We start from the raw sequence: 25,351 nt of genomic DNA, 5'->3' as shown, positions 1-25,351 counted from the left end.
GCCTAAGAACAAATTACGGCTGTGCTAATGATTCATTACCGAGGGAACCTCAGCATAAATCTTATTAGACACACATTAGAAAAATACTGCCGCATAGACAGTGCGACTCCGTTCCTGCAAGAAAATGCGCTAAATTCGGTTGCATCGAATCTAGAATACCCTTCACATATAAAGAAGTTTTCATACAAAAACTTGATTTTGATCGCTCACTCTGTATGGCAGCTATATGCTATAGTGTCGAATCCGAATAATTTATTCGAAGATTTTACCGTTGTACAACGAAACGTGAGTAGGGACATCCCACAAAGAAGTTCTCTCGCTACTTCTCTGGAACATGGTTGTCAATGATCTTCTAGAAAAGCTTGAAAAAGTTGGCAGCCTACGCGGCCGAGGTAGCTATTATGGTTGAGAGGAAATTTCTGAATACCGCGTGCATACTAACTCATGGGTGTCATAATTTTACTGCAGCAAATGCCATCTCCACACATTCGAGCAAAACCAAACTGGTTTTATTCACTAGGTAGTGCAAAATACCGGAGCCGCATCTACCATCAATGAGTGTAACGCACCTTCGACTTGCTCTGAGAGAGTTAAGTACCTAAGTACCATGGAAACCCAACATCGAGGAAGGACCAAGGAAAACATCGGTTACCCGGTACTGGGGATCCATTGGCAAAAGGTGAGGACTTTCACCAAAGATAATTTTAATTAATTGTTAAATTTAAAATTTTTTAGTCGCAAAGTGTATGACCGCGAAAGCTCCCCTCTTACATACTAAGATAACTCGAGCTTAGGCCCTCTGGAGTCCTCCAAAATGCTATAATTACCATGTCGCCGAACCTAGTCGGCGTTGTCCGTCGCTGTAGTTTCCTCGCTTTCATTCCTTGGAGAGAGGTATGGAGGGATTGAGTCGCTGGACAAGAGGGACGGTGACTTTTACGGATGGATCAAAGCTTGCAGGGCCTGCCGGGTGAAGCAATCGAAAAGGAGACATCAACTCCGTTGGATAGACCAGTTGAAAAAGACCTCGCTTCGATTGGAATCTCCAATTGGCGCCAAACAGTAAAAAGGAAGAACGACTGGCGCGCTGTTGTAAACTCGGCCATAAGCTCATAACCGGTATCGACGCCAATAAAGAAGAAGAAGAAGTTAAAAGCCTCGTCCTGCTAGTTGCACTTCGCTACCGGAAGGATCATTGCGAATTTCAAATAGAACATTAATTTTATACAAAACTTTACCGCTGAACAACTACAAGTTCTTCGTTTTCCCCGACTAAAATGTCATTTAAAAATTTTTTTATATGTTTATTACTACGCTTTAAGCTGTAAGGTTTTCTAAGCATTATTATCTCTACTTTAAAACCCATCGCATTCATAATTTTCTGCCAGTTGGCTTTCCTCTTGCCAGCTCTTTGGTCTTAATCTGTCTCTAAGTCTTTTCATCCGTCCCAACTCGCCAGCCTATCCATCAGCTAGGCATTCAAAAGCCGACTCAGACTTTCTATTCACATGATTTTCCATACTTATGCCGTACATATCCGTGCATTGTTAGCCATAAACCACGCAGTAACAATTGTTAACGCCTCGTAAGAGCTACACTATGCTCCTATTTCAAGTCAACAAAAAATGACTGCAGAGAATAAAACAGTTGCGACCCGAAAGCCAACACCACCCCCACACCATAATATACAGATAACACACTTTCATACAAATCTGTATGTACGAGTATTTCTTTTTAAAGTCGATTCGTAACCCGTTTAGGTGTCCAAACACGGACTGCTACTGCTCCGAAAGGAATTGGTTGTCTCTGCCAGCTGTCAGGGACTGAAGACTGCAGACTACTTTTACTGTAGAGAGCAGTACAACTGCAACAACAGCTACAACCAGTGTGACGAAGTACAGCAATAACAAATGCAGCAACAATTCGAATATAAAACGAAAAGTCAGTGGCAGGCAGCAAGCAACAAATGACGTAGGCAACAGAACGCGGGCAGCAACTATTTACTGCAATGACAGCAACTATTGTAACAAAGAGGGAGAGGCATACATACATACAAATGCACAAGTAAATTCGCTAGGTGTTTGTGAGTTTGTGTGAAAAGTTTGGCGGCTGAGGTTGTTGACGCACGTGGCCGCCGAAAGCTCCCCAATGGTGTGACAAGGCCGAAAAGAGTCTGAGGGGCAGTTTAAATAAAGGGGTTAAAGAAGTGTTGCACTACTACTCTTGTTTAGACAACGATTACTAAGCAGTCTGCCAGCCCGGGTGCATGTCTGTTTGCCTGTTGGCCTGCCGCCTGCCGCATGCCGCATGCCGCCTGCCGTTTGCTGAGCTGCCCACTCAGTCTGGCAGCAATGTGACAACCTGTTTAAGGGGGTTGTGCTATTGAGATTAGTTTTAAGATCAGAATTATTGTGTGCCATACGCATGCCGTATCAGCACACACCTTTGTGACGCAGCCAAAACTGGAGGGTCTATGATTACGGCTGACAGTGGGTAAGTCTTATGATTACTTCAATGTCATAAATACATACATATGTATGTCTACTCAACTCCAAAGAAATTTTATTATCTCCAGAATTTTTAAATTTTTGGAACACTTTGAAGAAAAGACGAAATTTTATGAGAAAACATCTTCCCTTCATTTGAGAGCTGCTTTATTCACGAAAACATTGCATACAAAAGCAACAACCAACTGAATTGTTGGCATGCTATTTGAGCATCTGGTATAGTATGTTCGATTCGCCACCTATCAATGAATTGGCAAATGAAAGGGTGTTATTTTTTATAAGTTTTATTCAAACTAATATAAAAGATTCCTTAGAAGGATTCGTTTCCGATCAGCCATGGTATGGTAGCGACTTATAAGTTGTGCTAGCTTGATCTGAAATATTTTTTTGAAGATTGCACTATTGTCTAAAATAATAACCCATGCCAAATTCCGTGGAGACTTCTCTTCGAATCAAAAAGTATTCCATAAAAGCAATTGATACCGATCGTTTAATTTGTATGACATCTATATGCTAAAGTGGTCCGATTTCGGCGGTTCCGATAAATGAGCAGCTTCTTGGGAAGAAAACAACCTTTGTAAAATTTCAGATCGTTATCTCAAAAACTGAGAGACTAGCGTATATACAGACAGATAGGCTGTCTTAGCGCGTCACACTGATTTTTCAATAGAGACGCCACAAAAGTAGACCGATAGGGACAGCAAACTACGCCATATTTTTTCCGCTCTTTTGACACTTTGGTCAGATATACGATCCAACAATAAATCCAAATTATTAACATTTACTATCGGACACAGCCTGAACTTTAAGAGCGCTACGTTCAATTTATGGTCGTCATAATCGTCTGTCAGATCAACAATTCAGCGTCTAGTGGAAAAATGTTTCGCGTGCCAGTGAGCTTTGCCCGTATGGAGAATATTGCTGTCACGTGCGTGGGCATCTCTGTAACGTCGTTGTGGCGAATTTTGCGAAAAGGTCTTAGCCTACATCCTTACAAGATCAAATTGACTGAATCGAGAATTGGACCGAGCAACAACTTGAAAACGATCCGGATTTTCATCGAAAAATCATTTTCAGCGATGGGGTTTCGCCAATTAGCGAAATATGCGTTATTGGTCAGGCAGCTATCCACACGTACACCCTCTTCATTGGACTGTACTTCTTCTGTGATGATTAAGACGGACACGTTACTGTGAATGGGAATCGCTACCGCTCAATTAAAACCGAATATTTTTGGCCCGAATTGGATGATATGGACGTGGACAATATGTAGTTCCATCCGGACGGTGCCTCAAGCCACACAACGAGTGCCACAATCAGGTTTGGTGACCGTGTTATCTCACGAAATGGCCGATTTATGCTTGAAAACCGTCGAAAATTGAGTTCAGCGTCTGGACTTCTGCAAGCGTGCCGGTGGTGGCCATGCAAAAGAAATCGAGTTCCATACATAATGGCTTCGAATGTATTTTCCCAAGAATAAAGAATTTCAATTATATTCCAAACCGTTTTTGTTTTATTTAAAAACTTGTAAACTTTTGTAGCGTTCTTTTTGAAACACCCGTTATATCCTGTTCAGAATATAAAAATTGTGGTGGGCATTGTATATTTTCTCAGAGAATCATTTCATATAGTGTATGCGACTTTAGCTTTCCACTAAGTGCAAACTTACACACTGTGCCGCTCAAAATACAAAGTACATACTTGTTAAGCATGCATTTTTGCCGCTTCGTAGATTCGTTGGCAACTCTACTAATTTTTCACATGACAAATTATATGAGGAGCACTACAACTCAACACAACTACAACGCGGCGGCAACAACGGAACAACAAGAGCTGTAGAAATAGGAAAAGCAGCAACTGCAACGGTTATAACAATAGCAACAAAAAAAGCAGCAACAATGTTTTCAAATAGAAAATAATAACAATAATACGAAAAGAGATCTGCGCACAAAACGAGTTGCGGCAAAAAAGAAACTACACGCAACAAACAAAAACTTATAATATGTAATGCGAGTGCAGCGGCAGAGCAAAGAATTCAACTAACAGTAGTCGGTCATGAGACGACATCGTTTCCCCTAAGATCCCTAACCGTCACCCCACAATAATCATTGTCATCTGTGCTGTTGTTGTGGCACATATTCATCTTAGTTTATTATACTTTACATCGGATTCTACTGGTTAGGCTGCTTTTGAGACCTAATGCTATAGTTTCAGTGGGGCACACACACCACACGAAAGGGTTGCAGCAGAAAAATAGAGTGAAAGACGAAGAAGCATCACGCCGCATTTTCGATTCGCTCGTATAATTTCATAATTTAGAACCCGGTCGCTCCCATCCCCGCCACCGGTGTCTTCCGCTTCATCATACTTTATGGTCATTGCGATGACAGTGGCGCTGATATCAAGTATGGCCTACCTTTGCCTCAGCAAAGCAACACACGGCCGTCTACGCAATGAGAGTCAAGCCAAGGAAAAACGGGGCGAAGATATTTATTTATGGCAGTTACAAAAGAAAAGAAGTAGAGTTTGGAAACGAGTAGTAGGCATGAAAAGAGCCAACAAAATTGGTGCAGAGCATGAGTTCAGTCGTGGGTGGGTGGCACTAGGTGCATGTGACTGGAGCGCAGTTAGAGTTCCTTGGCCGTTAGGCTTCAACTGCGTTTTTGCTGCTTGTCGTATCCATGACAGCGCGAAGATATTAAATGTTTGAATATACTTATGAACGGTTTGCTGGTCCGAGTTCAAAAGTTTTTGCTTTTTCACTTTTCCCCTTCGCCTCTAACTTATTATACGCTGTCGCCGTAGACGCTGACTAGATTTAATCGTGCGGAAAGCTTCGACTATGCACTCTAGGAAACTAGTACTTGTACTGAACTTTTTCACTGCATATGTACATACTACATACAGTGGGTTCAAAAATAACGGTTTTCCTTTGCGCATTCTATTTGCGGAAAACTGTTTCTGATCATTTTAACGCGTCACGTCATGCCGCGGAATAAGAAAAATAAGTGCTCACTATAAGAAACGTTTTGAAGTAGCTTTCTAACGACGCATCCTAAAGATAAAAAATGTACTACTAAAAACCCGCAAAGTGTTTAATTACGAGTTTTATATAAGTATGTGAAGAGGTGGTCTGACCGTTATTGAGAAACTGGAAACATAGAATACAAGCCAGGAATAGAGAAGGACACGTTACATCTAAAAGTGGGAACGAACCACTTCTCAATCTAAACGAAGCTAAACAATTTTTTTGAAGGATTAGATATGATTATATCCCTTAATACAATACGGAACAGAAGTCAGAGATCTGACATCAAATGCTATCCAAAACGCACATCAAAAAAGGTTGCATTGGGCGCTGGAAAACATAAACCATGATAGGTGTATACCTCTCCAAAAGACACCGCACTTCGGTGAAGTACATCTGTTGCTACCTTGATGACTGCCAGTTCTATGTACTTGCAAAACACCACAGTTGTCAGGCAGTCTAAAAAGAATGTTGATTAAAAGCTCTCGACAAAAGACTCTCCCTCCAATTTCGCCTTGATTCTTCCGTAAAAAAAACTCTCTGAACCTCTTCTGCCACTAGGAGTACGTTTCGAGGAGCAGTGGTCCAAGTTCTCAAAGAAGCAGTAGAAGTGAAAGAGAAGTTCGGAATGTCCTATCTGTGACTCTTCATGTGTCCTGTATACCCGAGTCTGATAGCAACCTTCGCTGTAGTACATCTTTCGGCTCTTAACTGCTATCGTTGGAGTTGTGCGTAGTACTCCACTAATGCCCATTAAAGACGCTCGTTGGACACGTTCTCAAGTTCAGCGGGTCTGGCTTTTCCGTGCGCCCTCAGCCAGACAAAAACACCACAGCACCATAGTATTAACTACGGGTTCATGGAGAAAAAGCACAGCTTTTGGTCAGAGATCCCAAAGGCTCATTTACAACAGTATAAGGCAATCAATGCCTTCCTCACACTATCCTTAACATTGGGCTTTCTATCAAGGTTGAGACTGAAATATTACACCTTTTCGACAGGCTGAAGTCGAGAACCCCCAATGAGGGAAGTGTTACATCCTGGATTTTATACCTCCTTGTAAATAAAACCAGCTAAGTTTTCTTTGGATTGACAACCAAGCCGTTTCTTTCCGCCCAGCTAGCTATATATAGTACAGTATACAGATATTTTCCTTTATCTATTAGAGCAACATCATAGCATAGGCTATACGCGACAGCCTTGTCCCTCCTATAACCCAATTGAATACTCGCAGAGCTGGTTTCATCCATACGTACATAACTCGTACAGCTTATCGTTCCATCGACAGCGGTATTCGCCATTGCCAATGCGTAAAGGCCCATAAATCTTCCGCAGGAGTTTTCTCTTGAAAACTCTTAACGTCGACTAATCAGATGTTGTCATGGTCCATGCCTCTGTACCATATGACAGGACGGGGGTGATGAGTGACTTGTAGAGTTTGGTCTTTGTTCGTCGAGAAAGGGCTTTACGTCTCAATTTTGAATTGAATAAACGCCAACTATAAAAAATCAATGTATTTTCTATGATTACAACATTTTTCCCAATAAACGCCATCGACACTTTGGAAAACGTAAACATTATTTTTGGCACGCACTGTACATATTGATAAGGCAACTCTTTTTATTGTTTGCAAATTCATGGATTTCTACATATACTCGTATAAAATTGTGTACGTATTCCAATTAGGTTTGTACATTTTCCAAAGCTGTCAACTCTACACCCGCCACTCTTCTCACACTCCCAAGCATTTCGACACACTTCACTTGCATTATTGTTGCATGCCGCTGCATCGTCTCAGGCGTATTGCCTCTTAGCGCTCAGCGCTGTTGTTGCACACTCTAAAAACGCCAAAAATTTGCATGCCACACTATTAAATTATTGCCAGCGCTTTGTTGCAGCAACGCAATAACGACAAAAACGACAACAACAACACATCAAAGCGATGATAGCATTGATAGAAGAGGCACAGCGTCTAGTTAAGTCTATATGTATGTAAGTAGGCCGGTGAAAAAGGTTTTGTCCAAAGATTGAGAACCACTATGGCATAGGGCTTGAAATTTATCGCACTTCAGCAAATTAACAGCGATGAAGCGACTTGTAGCAAATAAGTTGTGTGTTCAACGCGGATGAGTATTACTATGACTTCATAGGAATCAATAAGAACAGTTTGCCATTTATTTTACTATTTACAGTGTGTTTCATCGTTCAATCGTGAGTTGGAATCCAGGCAAAGCAGCATTCAAAATGATAGACCGTAGGCATAGCGCGGAACTATCCTTAACACCAACAGCAAAGTCAGCCCCGAAGTCTAACGCAGAATAGCTCTTGCCAACAGGAGCTACTTCGCACTCAGTAGGCAATTGAGAAATTAAGTCCTCTCTCGAAAAAAAGACCAAACTCTATAAGTCACTCATCATCCCCTTCCTGCTATATGGAGCAAAGGCATGGACGATGACAACATCTAATTATTCGGCATTACGAATTTTCGAGAGATAGGTTTTGCGTAAGATTTTTACCCGTTTGCCAACGGCGAACACCGCTGTCGTTGGAACGATGAACTGAAATCTACAACGACATTGAAGTAGTTCAGCGAATTAAGAGACAGCGACTACGCTGGCTAGGTCATGTCGTCCGAATGTATGAAAACCCTCCAGCTCTGAGAGTATTCGACCCGAAACGCTGGAAGATTTTGATGATGTTTAACTTATGTATGCCCGAACTTCAGTTTACTGAACCCAAATTATTAACTAACACTAACATGAAGTTGCAACACCAAACAGAAAACGTCAGAGACCCGAGTACGAGTATAGAAATAATTAGCGTGATGAGATGAGTCATTTTAGCCATCTCCGTTTGCCCATCCGTCTGAAAAATCGCGAACTATATGACTAAAATTTGAGATATCGATTTGAAATTTTCACACGTCCTTTTCTTCCCAAAAAGCTGCTCAGTTGTGGGAAGCACAAGGTTTTTTAAGCATCGGAATATAAAGGGTTCGAGGTTACCAACTTTTTTAAAGAAAAAACACCGAAACTTCAAAATTAATGGGGATTGTTTATTATCATTCGAAAGAACTTTCTTTGGCATTTAGTTATTGAAGATTATCTCCTTCAAATGTTGACCGCGGCTACGCCTCAGATGGTCCATCCGTTGATTCCAATTTTGGATGACTCTTTCGAGCGTTTCGTTTGGTAACTGGCGAATAACACGCGTGATATTTCGTCTGAATCGAAGTGAGATTGTTCACATAGATCTTAGACTTCACATATTCCCATAAGAAAAAGTCTAACGATGTGATATCATACGATCTTGGTGGCTAATCGACCGCCCCAAAACGTGAAATTATCTGAATGCCAAATTTCCTGAAGATATCTCGTAAAATAAAAAAGCTTTCCATACAAGGACTTTATCCAATTGTTCAGTTTGTATGGCAGCTGGTACAGTGGATCTGCGCAAAATTTCAGATGGATCTCTCAAAACCTGAGCGACTAGTTCGGGTGTAGGCAGCTAGACAGATGGACAGACATATGCATATATCTCAAGTACAAGTATGTTCACTTATTTTCTTACTTATTCAACGTAATACATATGTATATATATCTTCCGTTTTTCTTTAGCTTTCCACAATTCGCAAATCCACAACCCATTTAGAAAACCGTTAGTTCTGCATCATTATACTATTTCATTACTCTAATCATTATTGCAACTATCTGTGCATATACAATTGCTTCAGTTGTTGTTGCATTGTAAATAGCTCTGATTGCCACCGACTATCTGCCTGCTTGGCTGCTCAACTATTTCGCTTTGATGGCATCTCTCGCTTGGCGGGGAGGTGGCAATGCGGTGAGGTGAATCTTTATTGTCAGCACAAAAAGAAATATTAGTACATGATTTTATATGTCGATACACATACATATGTACAGGCTTATTACGCGGAGCAACTTTGGGAAACTTTGCTTTGCGAGCATCAGAGGGAAAATTTGCATTTGCTTTACAGGCCCAAGAAAAAACCTTCGTTTAATATGCAATTGTTGTAAAGTATGCAAGTAGCGATGTAAATCTGTTTCGCCATTTGTTGGAGATACTTTTGCGAATGCCTTGAACCGTAGCGAGTAACGAGTTTCAATTTGAACAAATGAATCAATATAGATGTGTAGGCATGTACATATATTTAATTGTCTAACGTCGGGTTATTGATTTCTGCGCTCTCCAGATAGGGGAATAGATATTTCTCTAGCAAAACAGTAGAGTTTTGAATTTCATACTGGGCCTATAACTATATTCGCGCGGTTTTCAAAATTTGAATGATGCGCAAGCTTGGAGGCCAAGAATGAATCAAACCATTTTTTGATATCCTGTTCTAAGGTAAACCGTTTTCCAGTGAGGGGGTTCTACAACGACCAGAGTAAATGGTATTCAGAAGAGGCAAAGAGTCTGCTATAAGGCTCGTGAGGCAAAATTTCGCAGCCGTTGTTTTGCGAATAGTTTTTAACCGGCATTGCAACAGGAGGCCGAATCCATTTTCTGTCGCCAATAACAATCCAATGCAAAAGCGATTTTCTTTAGTAGCGTTGAAAAAGCATTTCTGATATACAACGTCCACGTCTATTGTTCGCAATTTATAACTTATGACGCCCAGTTTCCACGCTTCTCAATATAACGGCTGCTTTTAAACCTTTTGAATTGGCTGTTTGATTGACTCCCAAAGACGGGCTTCATTTTATGTTTGACAACAATCTTCATTGCGTAATGCTTCCTGTTATTCATCTTCAAAGTTGTTTAGTTACCAGTTGGTTAGTAGGTAATTTTGATAAAAACCACGACCAACTGAGAGTTTGAGCCCGGATCGCATGTTCATTAAGAAAAAAGATTGCCAGTTGTTTCCATCCTTCCAGGAAGGCAATTTCACGGAAGAGAGACTACAGATATTAAAAAATATACAGTTTTCGATGACTCCTTCGAGCATTTCGACTGGTAACTGGCGAATGACGCGCGTGATGTTTTGCTCCAAGGCTTGACTCGAAGCGGGATTGTCCGCAAATACTTTAGACTTTGCATACGGGGTTTGTACGGAAAGTAATAGGACTGATTTTCTTCCGCCGCGACTGTACTTCGGAGCGTGCGAGTACCGACTGGATTAGAGGGCGTTTCTAGCTAAAGAACGAGCGACTGGTCAGTTGTCTCCGAGCACCTGGGGAAGGTCAGCACAAACATTTTCGCACGACGTGTTTCTGTAAGTGGTGCAAGCCGAAAATGCAGCGTTCGTTCGAGCAGAGGTATGTGACTAAATTCTGTGTGAAACTCGATAAATCTGCAACAGAGACGTTTGATATGATGAAGCAGGCTTACCCAGATGTTGCTTTAGAAAGAAGTGATGTGTTTCGATGGCACCAGGTCTTTTTCGAGGACCGGAAAAGGTCGCTGATGAAGACCGGAAGAATGAGCAAATCCAAAGTGAAAACAATGTTCATTTTCTTTTTTGTCATCAAAGGCATCGTCCACCATGAATTTGTGCCTCCTGAACAAACTGTCAAACTCAAGTTTTACGTGGAAGTCCTCAAGAGACTCAAACTAAGAGTCAATCAGGTCCGACAAGAGATCGCAGCCGATTGGAAGTTGCATCGCGACAACGCCCCGGCTCACACCACCTTTCTTGTGAACAGCTACCTAACCAAGGCCGGCATCCCAACGCTTCCGCAGTCGCCCTACTGCCCAGATGCCCTCAGGACTTTTTTTGTTTCCTTGCCTGAAAAGGTCGATCCAAGCTGCATGCACCACGGCTCTCAAGGTTATTCCGGAGAATGCCTTCCGTAACGCCTTCAATGCTTCGAAATCGCGTTTTGAAAGTTTTTAAAGAATTGCAACGATTGGTTCAATAATTTTTTTTAAATCGACTCAGTCCTCTTACTTTCCGGACAAACCTGTAAAATTGAAATTGAGACCTTATATGTATATATTAGAACTCGCCCTAGACCCCATATAACTAAAAGGCCTTATGTGCCTGAAGGTACTTCCCTGGCTTTGATTCCTACAAGTTACAAGAGTATATTGTTCGGTTGCAACCGAACTTAGCCATTCCTAACTTATTTGTCGTCAAAAATTATTAAAATCGAGGCAGTACTTCCCTTAGCACTTTAAATAACTAATATAAGATTTCCCAACTTCAGGGTGGCTTCTTGCCGTATATATCGTGCAATGTGTTAGATAAAAATAATAAAAAAATTTTGCTTAACTGCAGAACCAAACTTCTCAATTGACAAGGAATACATGAACTACGCTTTAGTAAGCTATTTCAATTTGTAGATATGTTATCGCATGCGGACATACAGAAATAAAATGTTTTGGTCATCCTGATCCCTAACATATAAATAAAAATCGCCTATAGCTTCTTGAATACCACAAAAATGGCGATATGAGCAAGGGTTTCTGGCGATTTCGATTATAAATATAGCACCTGCCTCCATATGTGGCTGGCTGCAGCAATATGGCAGGTGCAAGTGCTACAACACATACATACACACATCTGCATATAACAAGAAATAGCATATGACAGCGGAACACAAAAAAAATAACAACAGAAAGAAGCAAACAACCATTCGATGCCAGAAAAAGATAGAAATGTATTTCTTTGAAATTCGCGCAAACGAAATGAGCCGCCAGTTCCACAGCCCACCACGGCGGCAAACTTTTATTGCGGTATTCCAACGCGCCAAAGACAAAACAGCCGATTCAAAAGCGCTGCAAAAGAAATGATAAATGCATAAATCTTGAATTAATTCAAAATGCATTTGATGGCGATAACACTAAGAGTGGCCAAAGCAACACACACAAGCACACGCGTGCGGCCACACGTTCATTCACTGCAAAGCACACCAGCACAACACACATATGTATATATATGTATGTATGTGTGTGAGTTTATTGAATGCTGCTCCATTGAGAAATTCTCCGCTGCGTCCCACAGGGCTGATGCGCCTGAATGCGTGCCACGACTGCGCGCAGTCATTCATACACACCGGCACATAGCGAGCATGTGTCTCAAGCTGAATAGAACCTGCATGCCACAAACCATAGTGCTTTCAGTAACGAACGCATTTGGACCAAGCAATTTGGGGACACATGGCACGCATACATACGAACGCATAAAGTACATGTTCGTACATATGTACATTAGTACATACACACGCAAGTGCGCTAATAGAAGAACGTTGTCGCCTGCTTCCTCACCTTACCCGCCGCTTACTTCCTTGCTTTCATTTATCTGGCTGCTGGGCTGCTACCCATTGGCTCAACCACTCGTCCGCATTCAGTCCCTACTCTAACTATCGGTCGACGATTCGTCCGTCGTCCGTCGTCTGTCGGCTGTCGTCCGAGTAGCAATCAACAATGCTGCCGAGATTTAGTTGCCGCCAGAATGGAGTGAGAGCGATCGGGAGAAAATTTCTAAATAAATAATGCCCAGCTATTAATACAATTCACTTTGCATATTTATTTTTAGTGGCAACTTGCCGTTTTCATTTATTTATCTCTCGTGTTTTTTCTTCTTTTATTTTGTTTTTTTTTTTTTTGCACAAAAGTAACCACACAGCAAGGAGAAAACGAATTTCGCCAAGCAAGTGAATCGTTTAAATCCAACAACAATAAAGCAATATTCTGTAAAGTATTTATAGTATTTTGTAGGGTGCAACAGCATCGGCAATTATCCAAAGCGCGCCGCTTTTGACACGCGTGCGACGCGAGCAGCGATGCGACGCGCGGACAAAGTTGATGGGCTGCCCAGACTCATGTACGAGCACATAAATGCATGCATGTATTAGTACATTCACTATGGGAATTCACTTTTATATACTTTTATATGTTTTATTTTATAGACTGCATCGGCTGCTGCATTAGTTCAGACTCGCCACATATGATTTCGAAGCAACAAATAATATACGACCACGAATCGAGGATGTTTAATTCAATGAATTTGCACATACCTGGCAAGCGAACACGCGAATAAAGAAAGTATAGAACGTACTTTACTTATTTACACATTGCAAAACAACAACACTACAGGGTCCGATACTCGAAGTGTACCAATTAAGAATAATCCATTGGATTCGCATCTGGTGAATTCGAGAGCCATTGTGTGGTCGTAATGAAGTTCGGAACGTTGTTTTTCAACCATTCTTGGTTCACTCGCGCTTTGTGAGACGGTGCAGAGTCTTGTTGAAACGTTCATGGTTTGCGACCGAAATGTTTGCCCACGGCTTCAAAGCAACCTCCAGAACACTTTCCCGATAATATGTCGCATTTACTTTGACGCCAGGCTTGATGAAAACAATTGGAGAGCGCCCATCTGCGGTGACAGCGGCCCAAACCATTATTTGTGGCGTGTGCTGCCTCCTGGTGGTCAACCGATGACTTAGATTCTCGAACGGTCGGTCAAGTAAACCCTATCGTTTTGAGAGTTTACCAATTGCTCAATTGGAAAAATTTTTTCGTCAGAAAACACAATGTTCGGAATTTGACCGCTTTCGGCCAAGCGAAGCAACTGCTTCGCTCTCTCAAGTCTTACTTGTTGCTGCTTCGGTGTGAGATCATGGGCCTTTTGGAGCTTGTAAGGCTTGACCTTGAGCTCATTTTTCAACATGCGTCGGATGCTGCGGTCGGATATTTTCAGTTCTTTAGCCATTTGATTGGCACTTCGTTCGTGGATTTCACTCAAGTCGCTTCTTCACTTTCCGAACCATCTCACGTGACGTTGCAGTCTTTTGATGACCGCCTCCATGGCGTTTTGCGATGCTACCAGTATCATTGTAACGTGTGATGGTGCGATAAACAAAAACTTTATTCACATTCAGGTGTTTGAGCTCAGGAACAATTACTGGCTGTGATTTTCCAGCTAAATATAAAGCAATCACACTATTACGTTTGAATTTCATCGCTGATCACTTTTTTTTGCGTTCACTTTTGGCAAAACGCTTTTGTACACTTGTGAACAATATTCCGAACTGTCATTCAGCAAATTTATAAACAGCTGATTCCAGTGCGACAGCTGCGCGATCGGTCTGAAAATGGTTACACGAATGCCGGACCCTGTATAATGGATTGAGTATAGTATGATTATTTACTAAACTCTTGTTTGGAACACGATAAATATACTAGAACCACCTCTCCTCCCGGTTGATCTGCTAAAAGATAAGTTATGTAAATAAAATACGGATCTTGTGAAGAAAATGTTATTAAAAAGGGAACATCTTCGGCTGCATCGCAACATACCCTTAACGGGTGCATTTCCTATTGCATAAAAAGCTATAAAAAGTTAGTTTTCTTGATTTTAATCACTCAGTTTGTATAGCAATTATATGCTGTAGTGGTCCGATCTAAAAAATTTCGTCGGAGATTTTTGCTTTTGACAGTAATCGTGCCAAATGAACATATCTTGTCATATAAAATGTTTTCCAAACAAGGACTGAATTTTGATAATTTAGTTTGCATGGAAATCGCCGCAAAACTAATAAGGCTATGTAAACTGACGTTGAGAAAAATCAAACTCCGGCAGTATCGAGAACGAACTCTCCGAGCCGTTCAGACGAGACGACTCCCTATCGTCCGACTTCTTCAATCTACTTCTAGAGAAAATAATTCGAGCTGCATTGCTAAATAGAAATTATTGTTAATAAATTAGTTAGTACTATTTTCTTCAAGTTGAACAAAGAAGCGAAGCAAATCAGTCCGGTAGTGAATGAGGGCAAACGATAACAGTCGTTGCACTTGCGACTTGACTCAGCTCCCACGTCACTATTGACAGTAATATCTTCGAAGTCGTAGATAATTTCTTCTATCTTAGCACCAGCTTTAACATCAACAACACTTCGCCTCGAAGTCTAGCGCAGAACAACTCTTGCCAACAGATGCTACTTCGTACTGAGTAGGCAATTAAGAAGAAAAGTCCTCTCTCGACGAACAAAGATTAAATTCCACAAGTTACTCGTCATTACGGCTACGCTGACTAAGTTTTGTCGTCCGAATGAATGAAAATACTCCATTTCTGAGAGTAGAGGAAGAAGAAGACTCCATTCGAAAGACCAGGTGGAGAAAAAAATTACTATGAAAATTTTCAGATCGATGTCTCAAAAACTTATAAACTAGTCCGCGTATATACAGACGGATGTGACTAAATCGACTCAGCTCGTCACTGATCATTTATATGTATATATGTTTTTTATAGGATTTCTGGCGTTCCTTTTTGGGTTTTGTTTGACAAACAAAATTTAAAGTTCAGATGTATGTACTAAGAGACAACATCGATATTAAAAATTTGTTGGAAAGAAAAAACCCGATAAAGTCATTCTCAACCAGAAAGACGAAATTATATTTAAGGTATGGGCAAATTTAACTGGAGATGCGAGTAGTAATATTAGGGTTTGATTTTAGCTAATAGTTTCGTTCAGCTAGTAGTTAGGAAAACAATTTATTAAATGGTTAAGAAAAAAGCATATGTCTTAGCCCGATCTCTTTGAATTCCACTAATATAAGTCACATATTTATCGATAGATATACATATATGGTATAACAAATACGTAATAACGTAACCGGAAGTTCGAAAAGTGTTATATTTGGTATATGAGGTTTAGGGGAACAAATTACCCAAAAACGGACTTTCTTGACACAGTAGATTATTATCAAGTAAAGATTTCCTCTGAATTCACTAATGCATCTCTAATATTGACCTATATTTGTACTATTGCGACATGTTGTGACAGAAAATAATAGTTTTGTTTCACCTAACGGTTATTTAAATCACCTAAAAATAATCGAGCTTAATATAGGGTTATATATGCCTATTTACGAGAACGAGTTATATATTAATATCAAAAAATTACCATCCAAAATTGCTGAGCACCAATGCATGATAGGTTCTTCATATAGCGGTTGAGTTGAAAATTGAACTACATTCACGTCTATTTCTATTTATCACAAATTTTAATTCCAACTGATTCGTTCACTTTGGTATTCCATCTCTTACCGATTAATCTTTGAGATATATTATGTAATTTAGAGCGAATCTTTTCCTGATAATAATTAGCCCTAGTGACTAATATAGATCAAATCGGGGCTCTAGCGAACATATACCTACTAACTCACCCGCTCAACCTTTAAGAGAGATCGCTTCGTTCTATGGACTCTTGAAAAGATCCAAGAAGATCCGACGCTTCTGAGCCAAAATTTTTCAGCAATGAGACCCATTTCTGGCGCAATTGGTATGTAGAAAAGCAAAATTGGCGCATTTGAGACGAAGTGCAACCTGAAGAGATTCAAGAGCTGCCATTTCATCAGGGAAAAAAATGGTTTGGAGTTTTTTGTGGGTCGGTGGATCGTTATCGCGCAATGATAACCGACTATTTGTTGCCTGAAATTGTAGTTCATGATCTATATGGCCTTTGGTTTTAGCTAGACAGCGCCACTTCATACACATCGCATCAATCAATGGATTTATTGAGATAACACTTCGGTGAACAAATAATTTCACGTTTTGAACCGGACAATTGGCTACCAAGATCGTGTGATATCACATCGTTAAACTTTTTCCCGTGAGGATATGTAAAGTCTAAAGTCTATGCAGACAATCCCGTTTCGATTCGGGGTTCGAACAGAACATCACGCGTGTCATTCTCCAGTTACCAGACGAAACGCTCGAACGAGTCATTGAAAATTGGACTCTTCAATCTTCAAAAAATAAATGCCAAAGAATGTTTTTTCGAATGATAATGAAAATTCTCCATTAAATTTGAAGTTTCTGTGACTTTTTTTTTTAAATAGGGAACGTCGAAACGGATCACCCTTTATGACCTATAGTTTATGTTAGATTACAAAGATGATTGTGATCCATTCATAATTTCGTGGAATAATAAGTATTTAAATTTTGCCTCTCCTTAATTGTTATATGTATGTAAATGTACGCTTTACATAGAGTTTTACTTTACTTACCCTGGATCATTTGGCACCTCTGACGGTGAACCGGTACTCATATCTTGCGACTGACTCACTAACTCCATTTTCATATCCATTTTTGGTATAACGCCGATCGCCTTTTTGGTATCTAAAAATTCCGTTGATCGCGTTGACACGATGAATTTATCGGCTTATTTCCAATTAGCCCTGTTGAGGTATGCACGTCTAGTTGGCGGTTAACTACAAACACTATGTCTAAGGATATAACTATGGCTATGACTAAGAGACACTGACACCTTCCTCAAGAGCATAGGGAAGCTCTCGCATGCATTATCTCAGGCAACAAGGTAAGATCTTGCGTCGCTTTCAATTCCAACGCTGTATATTAGCATGGATAGGCGTAGATTACTATATTGACGGCAACGCGAGTAACTCAATCCAATTCCGACTGCACAACGATAGATTACTAAACTGCGCACTACTACAACGCTCGTCGTAGTCTAATCGATACATGTGTATATATGCACATACATAGCCACGAATATGTAATTATTAAGGCAGCGCGCACGACTCTACTGGACTTGTTTTAGTCAAACTAATACCACATCCTGGTTCAAGTAGCTTGCCAAGATGCTTACTGCAGCACGAATTTAATTGCACGATTAAATATTATTAAGCATTTGATTTAGATTTCACTTTATGCACTTCAATCACTTTATTTTTATTCTACCACTCATATCAACTAGTTCATAACATAAATATTCCAATGAACCACCTTCAAACACCGCCGAGTGCTCGCTATAAACTACAAGTTCGAATACCCGTCGGAGGAGCTATACCTCTTGTAAGAATTATGTACATGTGTATGTAGGTATGTAGTATATATCGCACACAGCTATATTTCTTGCACTTACAACAATAATAATGTTAAATTCATATTCAGAAATCAGAAATCACTTCAGTTTGAGTTCGCTTGTCTGCATTACTTGCAAAGTTAATAGGCAAACACTGTGTCTGTGGATCACTGTATTCGTAGAAGCTATTGGCAACAAATATTACTTCCACAACTATGGCAATTACTCAGAAACAATGGTGCAAAGGATCGGCAGAATTTACTTTTCACATTTCAAGTCTTTATTAGATACTCGTAACAAGTTAGCTTCACTTTTCAGCAAGTTATGGATCATGTGCTGATTGTACACAGTCCATTCTTCATCTAAAATATAATACCTACGAGTATGTAAATACGAGTCTATATTTTTTGAATTGTAGAGGATCCGTAACTATCTGACGAATTTGAAAAGTTCTTTCACCGCTGAGAAGTTAGACTCTCTGAGGTAAACATACGCTATATTATATTTTCAAAAAAATTAGGTATTCTTACTAAAAAGCATATAATGTAGCCCAAGGTGTGAGTTAGGTTGGTAAAGAGGCTATCTAACAACGCACCTAGGCCCCATTATGATATCACCAGAATCAAGATTCTTTCTTTCTATTGGCTGCTCTCTGAACCACCCGTACTTCAGATGGAGTTCGAAAATTCTATCTGCGCAACTTCCTAGTCGTCGTCTAGAAACGCTCGACCAATACTTGCAATTATTTTCCTATATACATATGTATGTATGTCTAATATGTAGAGTCTTACACATATTTAATAGTCTTCTCGTTTTCTACCTCCTAACAGCATCTAAGTCTACTGGCAAGTCTACCTATGTCCGTGACCTCCTACTAGAATTCTTATATCATTACTTTTAAATTTTAATGTGCGGCCCATATTCTATTCATGCCACGTTTTCCTGCTTGTTGAGCAAGCCAGGGATTGTTCTAGATAGTTCACAGTTCCTAGGGATATCACTATGTCTTGGAACTCTTTGCAGGTTTATCGTTAGATTCCTTAAGATGACATTCAAAGCATTCCTTTAATAACTTAGACGAAACCTTAAGAGACTTTGGTGATATTAAAGACGCCTGGCTATATATGAATGTATAAATATTTCTCTTTTTATGATCATACTCTTTGTACAAGAACAAAGAACAAGAAGACTTTCTTTAATTGCTGTGATCTCGGCTTGGAAGACACTACTGTGGTCTGGTAGGCGGAAGACGATTTTGATATTTAATTTTGCAGAGTAGGCAGCACCTTCCACTCGATTATCTAGTTTGAAACTATGCGGATAGACGCATATCTCTGCTCCCTTGTCCACCTCCATTGGGGATATGAAACAAGAGTTAATTGAGAGCTTCCGACAAAAGACTCCTCCTCCAACCTTTCCCTTGAGCTTAGATCCTTCCATAAAAAAGCTCAAAGCTCCTCTTCAACAGCTACTCCGCCCCACACACAAAGCTCTCGGAAGTATGTGCGCGGAGAACGTGCTGCTAAGGGTTGTTCCGCGGCGTAGCGGTCCAAGTTATCAGGAATGCAATCGACGTGAGAGAGGATTTTGGAATATTCCTCTCGAGTACACTTACTTAATGTGCCTAGTTTCCTGGAATCTAATAGGATGTTGTATGTAGTACACCACTGATAGCCAAGAGAGCCGTTCGAAGTCCATATTTCTTCTCAAAATCTTATACACTTTTTTATATAAATCGCGGTTTCTATAAAATGTTCAAGAACTTAGTCGAACCTCAAACTCTTAAAACACTTTTATGGTAGAAACTCTATTTTATGGTAGAAATACACCCAGGATGAATTTCATGTAGCACTGATCTTGGAATATTCCGTGACATAATTACATAAAGCCACATATTCTTATATAAGAAAAACATGTATATACTTGTATGTACTTGGAAAACACAAATACCCGCGCACAATTTTCGACTCTGATCTATTCGTTTTGTGAATAGTTCAGAGCACATAGAATTCAGACAAACTTTTCTAAGCACTTTCATACGAAACACGCACATTGAAAGCTTCCCTTGAGTACGCTTTGCAAAACACTACTCGTATTTCGCGCTTTTCAGATCTATGCAACTCGTTAGATCGCGGCTACAGCAATCGAAAACACGTGACCGCAATTAGAGGTAATTTTGAAACGTTTCTGTCGCAGTCACCGACAACGTCAAAGCTATACTTTTCCCGCTTCCATTAGCAACAGATATTGTGAATTAAATGATTTATATACACACATATGTATATACTTGTAGTATGTACTCGTATAGGGACTGAGATGACAACTAAGCTGCAGTGCACAGAATACTCTCACGGGGCATGCTATAATTTCAACAAATAAAATCAAATAAACAATGGCCACTACTTGTTGAAAGCCTTATGGTTAGGTCAGAAGTAGACGGAGGGTTGGTAATAGCAGAAAATTTCACGATACATTGAATCTAACTTGCTGGCATTTTATTGAACTCGATCAGCATTGATTGATGGAAATCGAAATGTGTAATGGGAGAAAATGAATTCAATTGAGGAAGAGAGTAAAAATTCGTTGGACTCGGGTAGGCGCGTTTATTTAGGGTAATAGGGTGCACATATTAGAAGTAAATAACAAAAAAAAAAATATTGCATATGAAGGACTGATTTGTATATAATGAAGAAAATATGACTATATTACTACAGTGGCAACTTTGACGCAGAAAACGAAGTATTTTTCAGTAGCCGAAGACACTTTTTGAAAGTTATTGAAAGGACTGCAAGTAGAAAAATATCAAAAAGAGATCGTTGTATCAGTTTTTAAAATTATTATTTTTACGAGGATTCTAGAAAATATAGAAAGAGAGCTCGATATATCAGTTTTTGGAAGTCTTATTTGCAAGGATTCTAGAACTAAGCTATGCTTATACGTTTTCACCCTAAGCTGCATTGCATTCGATATCTTTTTATTTGAAACAATAACCTTAAAACAAAAACTAAAACGGAGGATCACCAAAATATCAACAATAGCAAAGATACCGACTGTCAATGATAACGAAGTCATAAACTCGCTAATGTCATTTGAAATAAAGTTAGTATGCCGCTAACAGCTTTGCAATTGCTATTGGAATTTCGTTCATAGAATTATCCGAGAACGGTTCATGACACTAACTTTCTATTGAGAGGCTCTTATCCACACAGGTTTTCTATTGAGGTTCGTTCATAGCAGTATCCGAGAACGGCTCATGACGCTAACTTTCTATTGAGAGGCTCTTATCCACACAGGTTTTCAATTGAGAGGCGTCAGTTGTACTAAAATTTGGTCTCCCGTCTCTCGTTTTTATCTAAAGCCTCGCACACAATCCACTATAGAAGTTTAGTATAAACAAACTATCCGCCAAGCCGCTGGAAATAACTACGAAGACTGATGACACTAACTTTCTATTGAGAGGCCCTTATTGACACTGGTTTTCTATTGAGAGCAGTTAGTTGTCTAAAATTTGGTTTCGTTTTTATTCAAACTCTCATCTCTTGTTTGATCTAAAGCCGCGCACACAACCCACTATCGAAGGCCCTGGAGTTATCTAAGAAGACCGGCGAATCTTGCAAGGTGTCGGAGTTATCTAAGAAGACCGGCGAATCTTGCAAGGTGTTGGAGCGCGCTGTTGTTTCTTTTCATTGCCATTTTTTGAACAATAACACACACACAACCGTAAAGCCACAGAGAGTAACACGCTGTCTGCTTAAATTAAAGAATTTTTTTGCACCCGCGCATTTTGGATATGACCAAAGCACTATGTAATGCTGGACATGAGTATGTAGGTCTAAATGTAAACGGTTAAAATATTTTCACTGCAACATTTATGCCTTTTAATTGGTAAAATAAGTTTGGGGCGCACACGAAATTGCCGTTTTGTTTTATTTCGTTTAGGATGAGGTGTCAAAGGCTTTCACATCCACGTTTTGGATTTTTCGTAGCACTATTTAGTAAATTGCATAAATTGCATGCCTGTGCGATTAAGTTTTCTTGCTCGAAAATATTATTATTTTTTATTTATTTTTTGTATTAATTCATTTTTTTTATAAATTGCATTGCATCACTTTAAGCATATACAAAAAAAAATAACAAAAAACAACACAAATTTACAACTTTCGTTGCATTACATTTGAAATATACATATGTATGTACACACGTTTGTTGTTTGTTTATTTGTAGTTGGCTCTGCGGTAGCGAAAACTATGTATTTTTTTCTTATCGAAATTGTATTGGTATTGCGGGCGAGTGATTTGTGCGTTGGTTGCGGCAAACGTTTGCCTTTTGCATTCTACTTTAGCTATTCGACCAAGCTCCACCAAGCAAGCACTCGCGACAACTTCCTATGCGATACTGAAATCCAAACCGAGAAACTATCAGAACTCAGGCGGAATGGCAGAACGTATTTTGAACACACAAACGGCCGACAACGTCGCTGCTGTTTGAGCGTCAACGTGTGCAACAAAAACACTGCGCACAACAACAGCAATTAGCTAACAAGCCAGCAAACTACCAACAAGCGCACACACACACATACATATATACATATATGCATCTGCATGCGCGTAGCAACGTAAGGCAGCAGCGACGCAAGCTAAGCGCCAAAAGTCGAACATCATGACAGTTGCCAGAGCTGTGTGTAGCCGGCAACACAAACGCTAACTAGTAATAGTTCCAACGACAAAACAAAAATTATATGCATACACGCGAGTATACATATGTACATATGCTTGCAATGACAACTGCAACTGCGAGAATAAAGCTGCGCGCGAGCAAACTTCAGCACCCACATGCGCCCGACCGTTACCACCATCGCGCACCGCGCCAATCATCCCCCTCACACAGACACTGTCACCGTCCGTCGTCGCATCGCTGCCACTGGCGCTGTCGCTGCCGCTGCTTAGCTGCAGCCATTAGCTACCGGCGAGCGGTTGGCAGCGCTGAGATACTCCCGCTGCATTCGAGTGTGTTGGCAGTGGAGCGCAAGCGAGTGCGCTGCACAACAGCTGATAACACAGCGGCTGAAGCAGAGCGCAGTGGGCAGAATTTACATGATTTACAGCTGCAGAAGTGCATAAACACATACATACGCACATGTACATATATAATCAGGCAAGTAAATAAGCTCATCTGGGTGTAAGATAGCGTGGAACTTTATTTCAAACAATTTGTGTTGGTGTTTGTTGTGTTATTGTTTACACGACTATCACTGATAAGACAGAAGTGCAGACATCGTTGCCGCTGCATACACATGTCAAGAGAAATTGAGTATTAAGAGCAGCAGCAGTAAGTTTGCTTAAAGAGAGCGGAGCTTTTAAGAGTGAGCGTCAGCTGTTCATAATTGCGGCTGTAAATGGAAATGGACTCGAATCGTACATCGTGATTGTTTTATAACAATTACGAACAGTACGTTATAGAAGTAATTTCTACATTTTAAACAAAATAATTTTTAGTGGTATATGAGAGCTGGTATAATACGTGAACCGATTTCACACTTTCATAAAGGGTGATTCATTTCCCTACTTAAAAAAAAGACGCAGAAACTTCAAATTTAGTTGGATTGTTTATTCTCATTCGAAAGAACATTCTTTCACATTTATTTTTTGAAGATTATCTCTTCCAAATGTTGGCAGCGGCTACGTCTCAGTTGGTCCATCCATTGAATTCAATTTTCGATGACTCGTTCGAGCATTTCGACTGGTAACTGGCGAATGACTCCAAGGTCTGAATCGAAGCGGGATTATTCGCACAGACTTTAGACTTTACATATCCCCACAGAAAAAAATCTAACGCTGTGATATCACACAATCTTGGTGGCCAATCGGCCCAAAACGTGAAATTATCTGCTCACCGAAGTGTTATCTCAATAAATTCATTGATTGATGCGATGTGTGAGAAGTTGCGCCGTTTTGTTAAAACCAAATGTCGCCGAGATCACCAGCTTCAATTGAAGCCATCAAATAGTTTGGAGAAATATGGATCGATGATTCCACCGGCACACAAAGCGCACCAAACTCTTCGTCCCAAATGCGACCATTTTGCTTCTGAACAAAATTTGGCTCAAAAACATCCTATCTTCTTGAAACTTTTCAAGAGCCCATAGAGCGAAGTGATGCCGCTTGGGAAGATCGAGCGGCTTCAGTTCTTGCACAAGCTGTATTTTCTACGCTTTCAATTTAAGATGTCGTATTCACCAATGACACATTGATATTTGAAAGTCACGAAAGCAGCTGGAAATTCGTAAAACTTTATATTAGGTATGTGGGTACTAGGATAAATATTCACTTAATTTTATACATTTTTAGTAAAACGGGAACAATGTTATTAGAAAAAGATTTTCTCCGGGTTTCAATTACATATCTCACGATTGACCTATATTTTCGAAAAAAGACAGTTCACACATCTGGTTTCTGGGACTTGAAAAGTTATGAATTTGAAAGTTTTACTTTATCGGATGAAATTGATAAAAAAGATTTTTTTTTGATAAAGAATGAGGTTGAAAATGTTCTCTCCAAACTAGAACAAGATATCTTCAAAACTCTTCCTTTGGGAGTGGAACCGCTTTTAAGAAAAGTAGATTGAAGCTGCTGCGTTCCCCGCACTGTTCCTTTTCTACAAGAACCGCTGTAATGACCGTAATAATTTAAATTTCGATTTCAAAATATGAGAGAATGTTTATTACATTGTATACTATCCTATAATGTAACAAAAAAAAATCGATTTTTCCAAAATTTCAGACTAAGACGATCCCTTAAACATATTAGGAAATGGATTATGGTTCCAAAAGCTTAGGAGCTGCTGCTGAACAGGCAAATACATCTGGTTTTGAGTACCGCTTACCTGTCGTTGAGTATGTCAACAGAAGCAAGTAGCCGCTGCAACTTAGAAAGTTAAAACCTCATTGAGGCTTTCGCCCATACCTAATGATCTTTGGCTTGCAGCGCCAGGATTTTCCAACCAAGCATTTGCATAATTGCTAT

The 25,351-nt window shown here is 39.9% G+C and overlaps 1 long non-coding RNA gene across 2 annotated transcripts; it reads right to left on the bottom strand.

Moving 5' to 3' along the window:
- Positions 1 to 18,711: 18,711 nt before the first annotated feature.
- Positions 18,712 to 22,751, bottom strand: LOC126761381 (uncharacterized). Of its 2 annotated transcripts, none has more exons than XR_007667360.1 (3): positions 22,531 to 22,751; positions 20,253 to 22,437; positions 18,712 to 18,823 (listed from the first exon to the last, which is right to left on the bottom strand). It is a non-coding gene; the product is annotated as an uncharacterized LOC126761381 (long non-coding RNA). The 2 variants fall into 2 exon arrangements; XR_007667361.1 differs by having other exon boundaries at positions 20,263 to 22,437.
- Between the last annotated feature and the right edge of the window lie 2,600 nt (positions 22,752 to 25,351).

The sequence above is a fragment of the Bactrocera neohumeralis genome, chromosome 6 (assembly GCF_024586455.1).
Source record: "Bactrocera neohumeralis isolate Rockhampton chromosome 6, APGP_CSIRO_Bneo_wtdbg2-racon-allhic-juicebox.fasta_v2, whole genome shotgun sequence".
NCBI classification, from domain to species: domain Eukaryota; kingdom Metazoa; phylum Arthropoda; class Insecta; order Diptera; family Tephritidae; genus Bactrocera; species Bactrocera neohumeralis.
The sequence above is the reverse complement of the archived record's forward strand: the minus strand, read 5'-3'. Positions and strand labels throughout refer to the sequence as shown.